Source organism: Panthera leo, chromosome A2, assembly GCF_018350215.1.
Source record: "Panthera leo isolate Ple1 chromosome A2, P.leo_Ple1_pat1.1, whole genome shotgun sequence".
In the NCBI taxonomy this organism is placed as follows: domain Eukaryota; kingdom Metazoa; phylum Chordata; class Mammalia; order Carnivora; family Felidae; genus Panthera; species Panthera leo.
The window spans coordinates 165,932,607-165,944,303 of record NC_056680.1 but is presented as its reverse complement, the minus strand read 5'-3'; the positions used below and the strand labels follow the sequence as shown (position 1 = coordinate 165,944,303).

General features: G+C 45.0%; 1 long non-coding RNA gene across 1 annotated transcript; it reads left to right on the top strand.

Moving 5' to 3' along the window:
* The first annotated feature begins 450 nt into the window (after window positions 1-450).
* LOC122213055 lies at window positions 451-2,398 on the top strand. Its single transcript, XR_006199424.1, has 2 exons — window positions 451-848; window positions 1,986-2,398. It is a non-coding gene; the product is annotated as an uncharacterized LOC122213055 (long non-coding RNA).
* Window positions 2,399-11,697: the final 9,299 nt, after the last annotated feature.

Sequence of the window (11,697 nt, the reverse complement as noted above, 5' to 3'; positions counted from 1 at the left end):
GTCGCCGGCGCGGCGCTCCCACGCCGCGCGTGCTCGCCGGCCCCGCCCCGCGCTCGGCCACACCGCGCATGCTCGCCGGGCCGCGCTCCTCCCGCGGCGCGCTCGTCAGGGCCCTGGTTGGTGCTCCCCCCCCCCGCCCCCGCCCTCCTGAGTCCCGGGCGGCTGCTTCCCCGGGCTGCCGGCACCGTGGTTTTCTGCACGTTCCACAGTTCAGCCGTCGTTGCGCAGAGGACTGTCCTGCGCGCCGAGTTCCATTGGCGTCCGCCCTTGCGCGCGTGCACCTGCCGGCCCGACTGCGTCTCCCGCTGCTGCCGGGTGGCGCCCGCCGCCCGCGCCCTCGCCGCGCTCCCCGGGCCGGGTCCCGCGCCCCCTGCGGCCCGGCGGGCGCGGGCCGGCTCTCCGGCGGTGCTCTTGTCTGTGCCTGTGGCTGCTCCGTGGGCTCGGCTGAGCGTCCTCCCCGGTGGGCTGCGCTCTCCTTCCGCTGGGACCTGGAGGGCTCGGGCCAAGTTCGATCGGATGCCCGACGTGAATTTTGTACGCGGGGTGCCGGCCGTTCACGCTCCGCGAAGTGACTTCGAGCGCCGCGCGTGCGGCGCTGGGCTGCCTCGCGGAGGGCAGAGTGTCGGGCGCTTCTTCGGGGCCCTCGGGCCGGGCCGGGGTCGGTGCCCCGCGGGCCAGCCCCTCCCGGGCTCCCGGGGGCCTCCTGCGGGGCGCAGTTGTGTCCTCGCGCCGCTCCAGTTGTGGCCTGGAAACCTCCGCTCGCTTTGTTTCCCTTTTCTTAACGATGACAGTCGAGTGCCCGAAAACCGTCGTTGCTTACACTTTGTCTGATCTTTTACTTGTTGGAGGTAAGACCTTAAATCTGGTCCCTAAACCTCCGTCACGGCCAAAAGCACAAATTGGGACAAGTTTGTCTTTTTTTTTTTTTTTTAATGGCAGTGACTCAGTTGTTATTTAAACTTATGTTTGTACTTTTATTGAAATAAGGTTCAGTTCAGAGTACACAGAAAACATACAAAATGCAAATAGTCCTGTTTTGTTGTTTATTTTGAGAGTGAGTGCCCGCGTGGGGGAGGAGCAGAGAGAATCCCAAGCAGGCTCTGCCAGAGCGCAGGCAGGGCTTGAACTCAGGAACCCTGAGGTCGTGACCCCAGCCGAAACCGGGTCCCACCAGGCTCCACAACTGAGCCACCCAGGCGCCCCCCTCCCCTTTTTTTACTTCCCTGAAAGTAGGTCTAAAGAAGTTACCAAGTTGGTTAGAAATCGATCAGGAAAGACCTTAAAAGTTAAAATGTTTGCTGTAACTTTGGAATAAATAGTATTCTGGCTGCGAAACAAGGTAATTTGAAGCTCCACTTCAGATCATTGTGTTCTTCGTGGAATTAAATTTTCTAAGCTGGCCACTCCTGTTTGGAAGTTTTAAAAAATAGCCTAAGGAGAAGCTAAAATTTCTTGAGAAGCCAAATTAGATTCATAGGTGATTTTACTAATCTTTCACATAGTAGTTTAAACTTTTCCAACAAATATTGTCACCTTGAGGTATGTTGCATTAGGGATGGGTCTAGAAGACGAGTAGGGGTCTCTCTGCAGTCCTGAGAGTTTTTCATCCTGTGAATGAGCGAGAGGACCTGTGGAGGACAGAGTTGGAAAGCTTTGGGTTTAGATAGGTAGACCCGAGGTCAAGTCTAGACTTACCTTTTAGGTGTCTGAATTTGACAAGTTACTTCATTTTCCCAAACGGGTCCTTTCTACATAAAGGGGACCTTTGTTCTTCTCACCATCCGCCAGCCCTTCTCCGCCAGCACTGGGGACTCTTCAGTCCCGGGACAGACTGTACCGTATGACCCCCCTGAGCTAGTCAAAAAATCAATGTCCCGGCCACAGCGACGTAGCTGGGACAGGCATATGACCTAGCGAGGACGGTCAGATGGACTCCGTATTTTTGTAGGAGCTACCAGAAAGTTCTTTTGATTCTTCTTATGTAGAAACAAGAGAAGACCTGTCATCGGGTGAGAGCTGCCGCTGCGGGGCCAGTCCGTGAACCTCAGAGAAGGATCACATAGGAAACCGCAGAGATCTGGACAGAGTCCAAGCCCTGGCGACGTAGTTTACGCCCGGAAGCCAGCCCTAGTCAGTGTTCTCGCTTACCTGAGTAGATAGGTTTCCTTTATGCTTCAGCCAGTTTGGGTCCGGTTTTCCGTTACTTGTAACGGGAACAATTTGAATGATGACGACGAGTACTGTTAACCGCTTTATGCCCGTGGCTAGATTCCAAAACGTCTTACGGATATGAGCTGCTTGGGACAGTGCCTGCCACTCTCCATATCCATTTTAAGGTGTCTTTCTTGAACTCCATAAAGTTTTAAGAAAAATCCCCATTAAAAAATATCCCCCTCCATCCAAGTGTTTAAAATCTCACAACAGTCTTATTACCTGCGTGTTTTCCGCCCAAAAGAAATTGGTCTTTTTTTTTTTTTAATTTTTTTTAATGTTTATTTATTTTTGACAGAGAGAGACAGAGCATGAGCAGGGAAGGGGCAGAGAGAGGGAGACACAGAATCAGAAGCAGGCTCCAGGCTCTGAGCTGTCAGCTCAGAGCCCGACGCGGGGCTCGACCTCACGGACCGTGAGATCATGACCTGAGCCGAAGTCGGACGCTCAACCGACTGAGCCACCCAGGCGCCCCAAGAAATTGGTCTTCTTGTTAGCTACGCAGAATACTTTTCTGCAGGCTTCTGTTTGGAAATTTAACCTTGTAACGATTACTTTGTAATTCCTGACAAAAATCACAGCTGACCCGGCTGATGTTTGAAGAAGATGCTGTGGGGAGCGCGTTCCTTATCCCTCCTCCAGGTAGTGAGTTCTGTGCTTGGAAAGAAATGGTACCGCCCGAGTGCGACATTCTCGGATGGGGCTGAGGAACACGCATAAACAACCCGTCTCACTCCTGAAAGGTGCTCTCAGTGATTTCTATTTTAATGTTCTGGCTTTAATTTTTTTTCATCCGATTACAGATGGGCCTGAGCTACTGCACGTAGGCAGAGCGCACGCTCGCGTCTTCTGAAAACCTGGTCGGGCCCCTCTCCGTGCGCTGTTCGGTGCCCTCTGCGAGGGCGCTCACAAGACTAATTTATTCTCGAGTTTCTCAAGCATGAACCGAGTGTTCTGGGAGTAGTGTGAAGAGAGAGGACGGTGGAAGACGAGCGACGGCTGGGGGTGTACGTAGATGGGCAGATGTGCTTCGTTGCTGTGCTTAGTCCCGCAGGGGAGGATGTGGGTGCACCTACGGTGCACGGGCTCTGCCTCTGCTCTGCCTAAAAGCAAGCTGCCGTGTGTGGCACCGTATTGAAGGGATGCGTGCATAAACACTGTGACCAGAAGGGTGACGGTGCCCGCACGCCTCACGGGAGGGGTCCAGGGACGGGAGGCTAGTCACGTGGGAAACGTTTCTATGGAGGGGAATCCAATATCGCCTCTTGTCCGTGGAGGAGACAATGCCGAGAAAGCGTCGACACTCTGGAACGGCAGCCGGAGTTTGTGTGCTGCTTGGGGGTGAGGTTTTGCCACGATCACCCTAGAGACAAGTCCTGGACAGTGATGTTGGGAACCTATGGATCTCGGGTCCGTCCTGCCCACGGGGTTTGAGTTTGCCCGTCTGCGTGGCCTCCACCAGACCCCTACGTGGATGGGAATGGTTTGACTGCCTCGACAGCCTCCTTCTCTCCTATTTAATATCTCGGTACTCTCCAGCTTCTCCTTTGTCATCTACAAAATGCTCTTTATCCTACACGATGCATGTTCTGTGCCTGCCTCTGTTCACGCAGTCCTTGACGCTGAAAGTACCTGTAAGGAGCCGAAGCCAATGGCACCGGGTCCGTCTTCCTCCTTAATATAACTTTCAGTGTTGAAAGCATCACCGAAAACACCTGTCCTTCCGTCTGTGTCTCGTAATCTTTAGTATTGCCTTTAGCTTTCTAACCCTTTAGATTTATTACTGATCTCTGGTTTTAATCTTGCTTCTGCCCAGCTACTTCCCTTTTTCAAATAACTCAAAATCCTTGTCTGTATTTTGTGACACGTGAGGTTCAGCAGTTGTTGGGAGATCTGCCGTCTCTCCTTGTCCCACAGCAGCGGTCACTGTAGAGACGTGGATGTACTGCTGGGAATTTCTAAAGTATTTTCTCTCCTAGAGATTATACTAGACTTTTGTTTTATGTTTAGTAAAGAAAGAAAAAAGAGCTGAAGGCGAGTTGCTTTAACTCCTGTGGCAAAATGCATGCATGTATTTTTATATCTGTGACCAGAGGCACGATGATTGCATCGTTCCTGTTCACGTTACCATAGTGGTAAAGTAACACTGATGAAAATACTCGTGCACTGGAGAAATGGGGAGGAATCATCTTACTTCGGTTCCTTGTCTGTAAAGTCGTGGGTATAACAGAAGAGCTCTGTTAAAAACTTGTTTTCTGAATAGAAGGTGGAGCACGTTCGTGCTTTATTGTGGAATCCAGGATATTTGGAAGCAATTTATCGCTTTGGTAAAGAACGGTGTCCTGTTATGATCTAAGGACGGGCGTGATAAAGATAATTCATGCTAAAAAATGCTGTGACCGCAATGTGCCAGACATTGAAAAAATCTTGTCAAAAGCAATCAGTACATATTCATTGTATTAAAGGAGTTTGATTGGGTAATGTGACCCCGTTTCAGACATTTGTGATTTTTCTGCCCTAACTGAAGGTTTTGGAAGCTGTGTAAAAGCATTAGCAATGCCAGGTTCCCAGTACGGTCCCTGTAGTACCCTGGGAAATCAATGCGTGCCAGTCTGCAGCCACCGCAGGTAAAGAACTGTTTCTCTAAACATGGAATTGGTTTATGCTGTTATGTTTAATACAGAGAAGGCTGCTCACTGATTAAATCAAGGTGAGGTTTTATTTTTTTTTTTTTATAATTAATAGTTTTTACCTGGTAACATTTACTGATAAATTGAGCAGATCGTACGGAGAGTTCCCATTCCACAAGGTCAGCATTGCCCCAATGCCAAGACCACATAAAGATATAAGAAAAGAAGATTACAAACCAATATCCTCATGAACATGGATCCAAATTTCTTAATAAAATATTACAAATAGAAGTCAACAAGGTATAAAAAGAATTATGTGCCGTGATCAAGTGGGACTTCTCAGATATGCAAGATTTAGTCAACATTCAAAAATCAATTAAGGTAACCCATCACATCGACAGGTTAAAGAAGAAAATTCACATGACCACATCAATAGGTAGAGAAAAAGCATTTGAGAAAATTCAATACTCATTCTCAATAAAAACTCTCAGTGCCCAAGAAATGGAGGAGTACTCCTTCAACTTGATAGAGAACCCTAAAAAAACCCTACAGCTAACATCATGCTTAATGGCGAAACCCTAGATGCTTTACCCCTCTGGAGAGGCAAGAATGTCCCTTCCCACCACTTATTCAACCTCATACCGGAAGTCCTAGCTAGAGTAATAAGACAAGAAAAGGAAATAAAAGTATACAAATTGGGAATGAAGAAATGAAGCTATCTCTGTTTACAGATGACATGATCATCCGTATAGAAAATCTTGAAGAACTGGCAAGAAAAAACTTGGAACTGATAAACAATGATAGCCAGTTTCCAGGACACAAAAGCCAACCACTTTCTTATAGATCAGCGATGAACACGTGGGATCCGAAATTAAAAGCAGAATTCCATTTATATTAGCACCAAAAATGGAATTCTTAGGTATACATCTACTAAAATATGTACAAGATCTGTCTGAGGAAAACCACAAGACTGATGGAAGAGATCAAAGATCTAAGTAAGTGAAGAGAGATCTCTCATGTCCCTGGAGAGGAAGGCTCACTGCGTCTAAGATGTTGGTTTTTCCCAGCTTGATCCATGGATTCAACACAACCAGCAAGCTGTTGACAAACTGATTCTACAATGCATTTGTCCTTTGTTTCTTAAAAAACAAACAAAACGAAAACTTCCCCTCTTGTTCTGCCTTCTGTGATTTTAACCGAGCATTTTATATGCTTCCATTTTCACTTCTTTCTTAGTATATAAACTACACTTACTTTACTTATTTTTATTTTTATTTTTATTTTTATGTTTATTTTTTAAAGATTTTTTTTTTTAAATTTTTTTTTTCAACGTTTTTTATTTATTTTTGGGACAGAGAGAGACAGAGCATGAACGGGGGAGGGGCAGAGAGAGAGGGAGACACAGAATCGGAAGCAGGCTCCAGGCTCCGAGCCATCAGCCCAGAGCCTGACGCGGGGCTCGAACTCACGGACCGCGAGATCGTGACCTGGCTGAAGTCGGACGCTTAACCGACTGCGCCACCCAGGCGCCCCTAAAGATTTTTAAGTGATCTCTATACCCTATGTGGGGCTCGAACTCAACAACTCTGTGTTCGAGAGTCACATGTTCTGCCAACGGAGCCAGCCAGGTGCCCTAATTATACTTCCTTTAAAAATTATTTTAGTGGTTGTCTGAGTGTTTACCATATACATTTACAACTAACATAAGTCCAATTTCAAATTACACAGTACTGCTTCATGGGCAGTGCAGGTATCTTGTAAGAATGTTCCCAATGTCTGCCTCCCATCCCTTATCATATTGCTATCATTCATTTCACTTATCCATAAGCTTTAGTCACTCAATATATGGCTCCTTTTTATTATAATGAACAACAGTTTCTTTCGCTTAGTGTAATGTTTCAAGGTCCATCCGTTGTAGTGTGATTCAGTACCTCAGTCCTTTTTTACAGCTCAATAATATTCTGTGGTGTATATATACCACAATGTGTTTATGCATTCATCTGTTGATAGACGTTGGGTGGTTTCCCACTTTTTGACTAGTGTCAGGAGCACTCCTGTGAACATGTGTGTATACCTACAAGTGAAATTGCTGGGTCATAGGGTAATTCTATGAGGACTGCCAAACTGTTTTTCTACAGTGGTTGCACTGTTTTATGTTCCCTCCAGCAAAGTATGAGGGCTCCCATTTCTTTACGTCCTCTCCAATATTGGTGTTTCCCACTTTTTTTTTTCCATTATAGCCTTCCTACTAGTTGTGAAATATATCTCATTGTGGATTTGATTTGCATCTCCCCGATGAGTAAATGATGTTGAGCATCTTTCAGTGCACCCTTTGGCCATTTGTGTATCTTCTTTGAACAAATGTCTGCCCAAGTCCTTTGCTCATTTTTTTAATTGGCTTATTTGTCTTTGTGCTGTTGACTTTGAGGGGTTCTTTATATATTCCGGATATAAAACCTTTATCATATATGTGATTTGCAAATGTTTTCTCTCATTCTGTAGGGTGTTTTTTCACTCTCTTGACAGTCATCTTGAATCCACAAAAGTTTTTAATTTTGATGGAGTCCAATTTATCTATTTCCCTTTGTTGCCTATGTTCTCGGTGTCATATCTGAGAAATCACCAGCAAATCCAATGTCATGAAGATTTTTCCCTATGTTTTCTTCTACAAGTCTTAGAGTTTTAGCTCTTACATTTAGGTCTGTGATCCATTTGAAGTTAATTTTTGGAAGGCAAAGGTCCGACTTCATTCATTTGTGGATATCTGTTTTTCCCAGCACCATTTTATTTGGAAGACTTTTCTTTTCCATGTTGAATGGTCTTGTCACTTCTTTCAAAAATCAATTGAACATAGGTGTAAAAGTTTATTTCTGGGCTGTCAATTATATCCTTTGATCTGTGTGTCTGTCCTTACACTGGTACCATACTGTTTTGATCACTGTAGCTTTGTAGTAAGTTTTGAGATTGGAAAGTGTGAGATCTCCCATATGCATTCTGTAAGGTATTTTTCCATTTCTGCAAAAATGTTATTGGGGTTTTGATAGGGGATTCATCACAGTGAGTCTGTGTATCATTGGGTATAGGACTATCATCTTAATAGTACTGACCCTTCCAATCCTTGAACACAAGATATTTTCCCATTTATTTAGGTCTTTTTAAAATTTCCTTCAGCAACATTTTGTAGTTTTCAGTATACAAGTCTTGGGTCTCCTTGCTTAAAGTTATTCCTAAATATTTTATTCTTTCTGATGTTATTGTAAGTGGAACTATTTTCATAATTTCCTTTTCAGATTGTTCATTGATAGTATCTCCTTTCACTTTTGAAGCATAATTTCACCGGATACAGAATTCTAGGTTAGTGAATTTTTTCTTCCAACACTTAAAATATTTACTCCACTTTCTTCCTGCTTGCATGATTTCTAAAGAGCAGTCTGGTGTCCTTTTTTTTCTGTAAGTAAGGCGATTTTCTCTGGCTTCTTTCAGGATGTTCTCTTTGTCTTTGTTTTCTACAGTTTGTATATGATATGCCCCAGTGTACATTTTTCGGTATTTATCTTGCTTGATGGTCTCTGAGCCTTCTGGATCTGTGGTTTCATGTCTGTCATTAATTTTGGAGAACTTAAAAGAAATTTTTTTTAGTGTTTATTTTTGAGAGAGGAAGAGAGAGAGAGAGAGGGAGGGAGACACAGAACTTGAAGCAGGCTCCAGGCTCCGAGCTGTCAGCACAGAGCCGGATGTGGGGCTTGAACTCTCAGACTGTGAGATCATGACCTGAGCTGAAGTCAGATGCTGAACCTACTTGAGCAACCCAGGTGCTCCCTAATTTTGGAGAATTCTTAACCATTATTACTCCAAGCATTTCTTATGTGCCTCTCTTTCCTTCTCCTGGTATTCTCATTACAAGTGCGTTAAATCTTTTGTATCACAGTTCTTGGGTATTCTCTTCCATTTTTTTTCTCATTACTTTTTCTCTTTGAACTTCAGTTTGGGAAGCTTCTATTGATGTGTCTTTAGGATCACTGATTTTCTTGCCCATCAAGGCTTTCTTCATTTATGCCACAGTGTTGTTGACTTCTAGAATTTCCTTGCGAATCTTTTGTAGAGTTTCCATCTCTCTGCTTACGTTGCCCATCTGCTCTTGAATGTGGTTCACTTTTTCTATTGGAGCCCTTGGCATCTTAATCATGGTTGAAAAAAGCCTTCATTTGACAATTCCAAAAAGCTCTGCCATATCTGAGCCTCGTTCTGATGGTTGCTTTGTCTCTTCAGAAAGTATTCTTGTTTTTTTGTTTTTTGCTTTTTGTATCCCTTTTATTTTAATTGTTGAAATCCAGTAGTATGTATTGGGTACTAGGAACTGAGGCAAATAGGCCTTTAATGAGAACTATATTTTTTACCTGACAAGTAGTTGTGCTGTGTTTAATCTTTGCTGTAGCTGTAGGTGTCAAAATTTGGATTTACTCCAGTGTTCTTACTGGATGCACCTCTATTGTCCTTGGGTTTCCCTTGGGGCTTCTTCTTAAATAGATGCTGTGCCTCTATTGCTGGCTCACTGAGCTGTGACCCACTCTGATTATACTGGAGCTCTGTTGATGGGGGCAAGGTATTGGGGAGGAGAAGCATTCTATAATTTTGTGATTGGATCCTCAATTCTTTTTTTTTTGAGTTTCTTTTTAAAATTTTTAAAGGTTTATTCATTTTTCAGAGACAGAGAGAGATAGAGTGTGAGGAGGGGAGGAGCAGAGAGAGAAGGAGACACAGAATCGGAAGCAGCCTCCGGGTTCTGAGCTGTCAGCACAGAGCCCGACGCGGGGCTCGGACTCACAAGCTGTGAGATCATGACCTGAGCTGAAGTCTGATGCTCAACCAACTGAGCCACCCAAGTGCCCTGGATCTTCAATTCTTTAATGGACCAATGTCTTTGGGCTGTGATCTTTACAAGAGTCCCTCAGTCCTCTCCTTCTCCCCTTATATGAGACAGGAAAACTAGCAGGGGCACAATCCATCCAATTGTCCTTCCCCAGGTCACAGAGCTTCAACGAGACTGCCTCCCCTGAGGGCAGGTCCCTGCAGCAAAGGGAAGAGAAGAGAACACTGGCTGTATTCCAGAGTGCCTACTTCCCTTCCCACCGCCACAGACACCAGGGGATTTGGGGGCAGTATTACCTGTGACAACCCGGTCAGGCTCCTGCAGGTAGAACTCATGAAAGTGTGGGGCCTTGTGAGACGGCACCCATTGTGGTTTTTAGCCCCAAAGCTCGTCCAGGCTCCGTGCCCAGGGGTTACAGTTACCGTGTAGCACACCAGCCAACTGCAGCCCCGCCCAGTCAGCTCTGCCGCCCTGTGACCCCAGTCCTCTGGTTGCTCGAAGACAAGTTGTTGGTTTTCATGTTCTTGAGCTTTTTTCTTGGTTTGAAGGTGGGAGTGATGGGTGCAAGCTCTGTCTGTGTTGGAGTAAACACCGGAACTGGTGAATCGAGAGAAGCTTTTGTTTGTATGGCTTTATTTTGTTTTTCCTTTAACTGTTGTGTTACCTCCTCTCATTGCCTTTCTTTGGACATTTTCTTCTTCCTCCCTTATTATCTGTCCTTTTAGTCTTTCCTTTTTTAAAATTTTTAAAATTTATTCATTTATTGAGGGGGGGGAGGGAGTGGGGGAGGGCAGAGAGACATGGAGAGAGAGAGAGAGAGAGAGAGAGAGAGAGAGAATCCTAAGCAGGCTCTGCACTGTCAGCACAGAGCCCGATGCGGGGCTTGATCTCACAAACCGTAAGATCAGGACCTGAGCCAAAACCAAGAGTCAGACGCTTAACCGACTGAGCCACCCACGTGCCCCATTTTAGTTTTTCTGCCTGTATTTTATGTGATCCCAGGATGTTCCCCCATGTGCCCTTTGTTCTCCAGTGCCTACTGTTTACTTCGTGTATATTTTCAAGTTTTGGGTTTTCTAAAAGAATACCTTTCTGTCCAATGATAGAGCCTTATTATAAAATTTCTAACAATATGTAATTGTGCAAAGAAGAAGGCAAACGTACACACACACCTACACACATGCACACATGCTGAAAACCTCACCTCCCGGAAGTAATTACCATGAACATTTGGTGCACATCATTTAGCTGTATTTCCAATGCACATATACAGATAGTTGTGAACATTAGTTTGAGACAAAGAGAATCACACTATATTTGCTATTTTAAAATAAAAATTATTGAGTTTCATTATTTGATAAAAACTTTTTACTACAGATTTTTGTTTCTAAAAGATTTTTCTAAAATATAGGGGAAATTATGAAAACATTGAGGTGTTGATATGCTAGCTTTGTTATGCAATTTCTTTCCTGGATGTTGAGAGGATTAACAAACGTCCCTTCCCCTGCCCCACTGTCACCTGTGCCATCAGGATCCTTGTGCGGCCCTTGCAGAAGGGACACTGCAAACTTGTAAAAACAGGAGGCGAATCGATCGCAAAGCTCAAGTCACAAATCTTGTGCAAGATTTGGGATTCCATGTACTTGATGAAAATGATGTGGTCAACTCACAGGTAAAGCCGTTCCTGATTGAAAATCTGGCAAATTTAGGCCAGGTAGTGATTTTATTTTTGTTTATTTTTAAAACATTTTAGCTATTGAGCGATCGATCGATCCATCTACAGGTAAACCTTACCCCCGGCATGCCCCGAGATCAAGAGGGGCACACTGTGCCGACCGAGCCAGCCAAGCGCCCCAGCCCAGGTGATGATTTCGGAAGAGAGATTGGCAGGGAGGATGGACGGGAGGTTTGCAGGCTGAGGGTGGAGAGAGGCTCCTGGAACACGGTGAAGAGCTCCCCGAAGCACTGTGACAAAAGACCATGCTT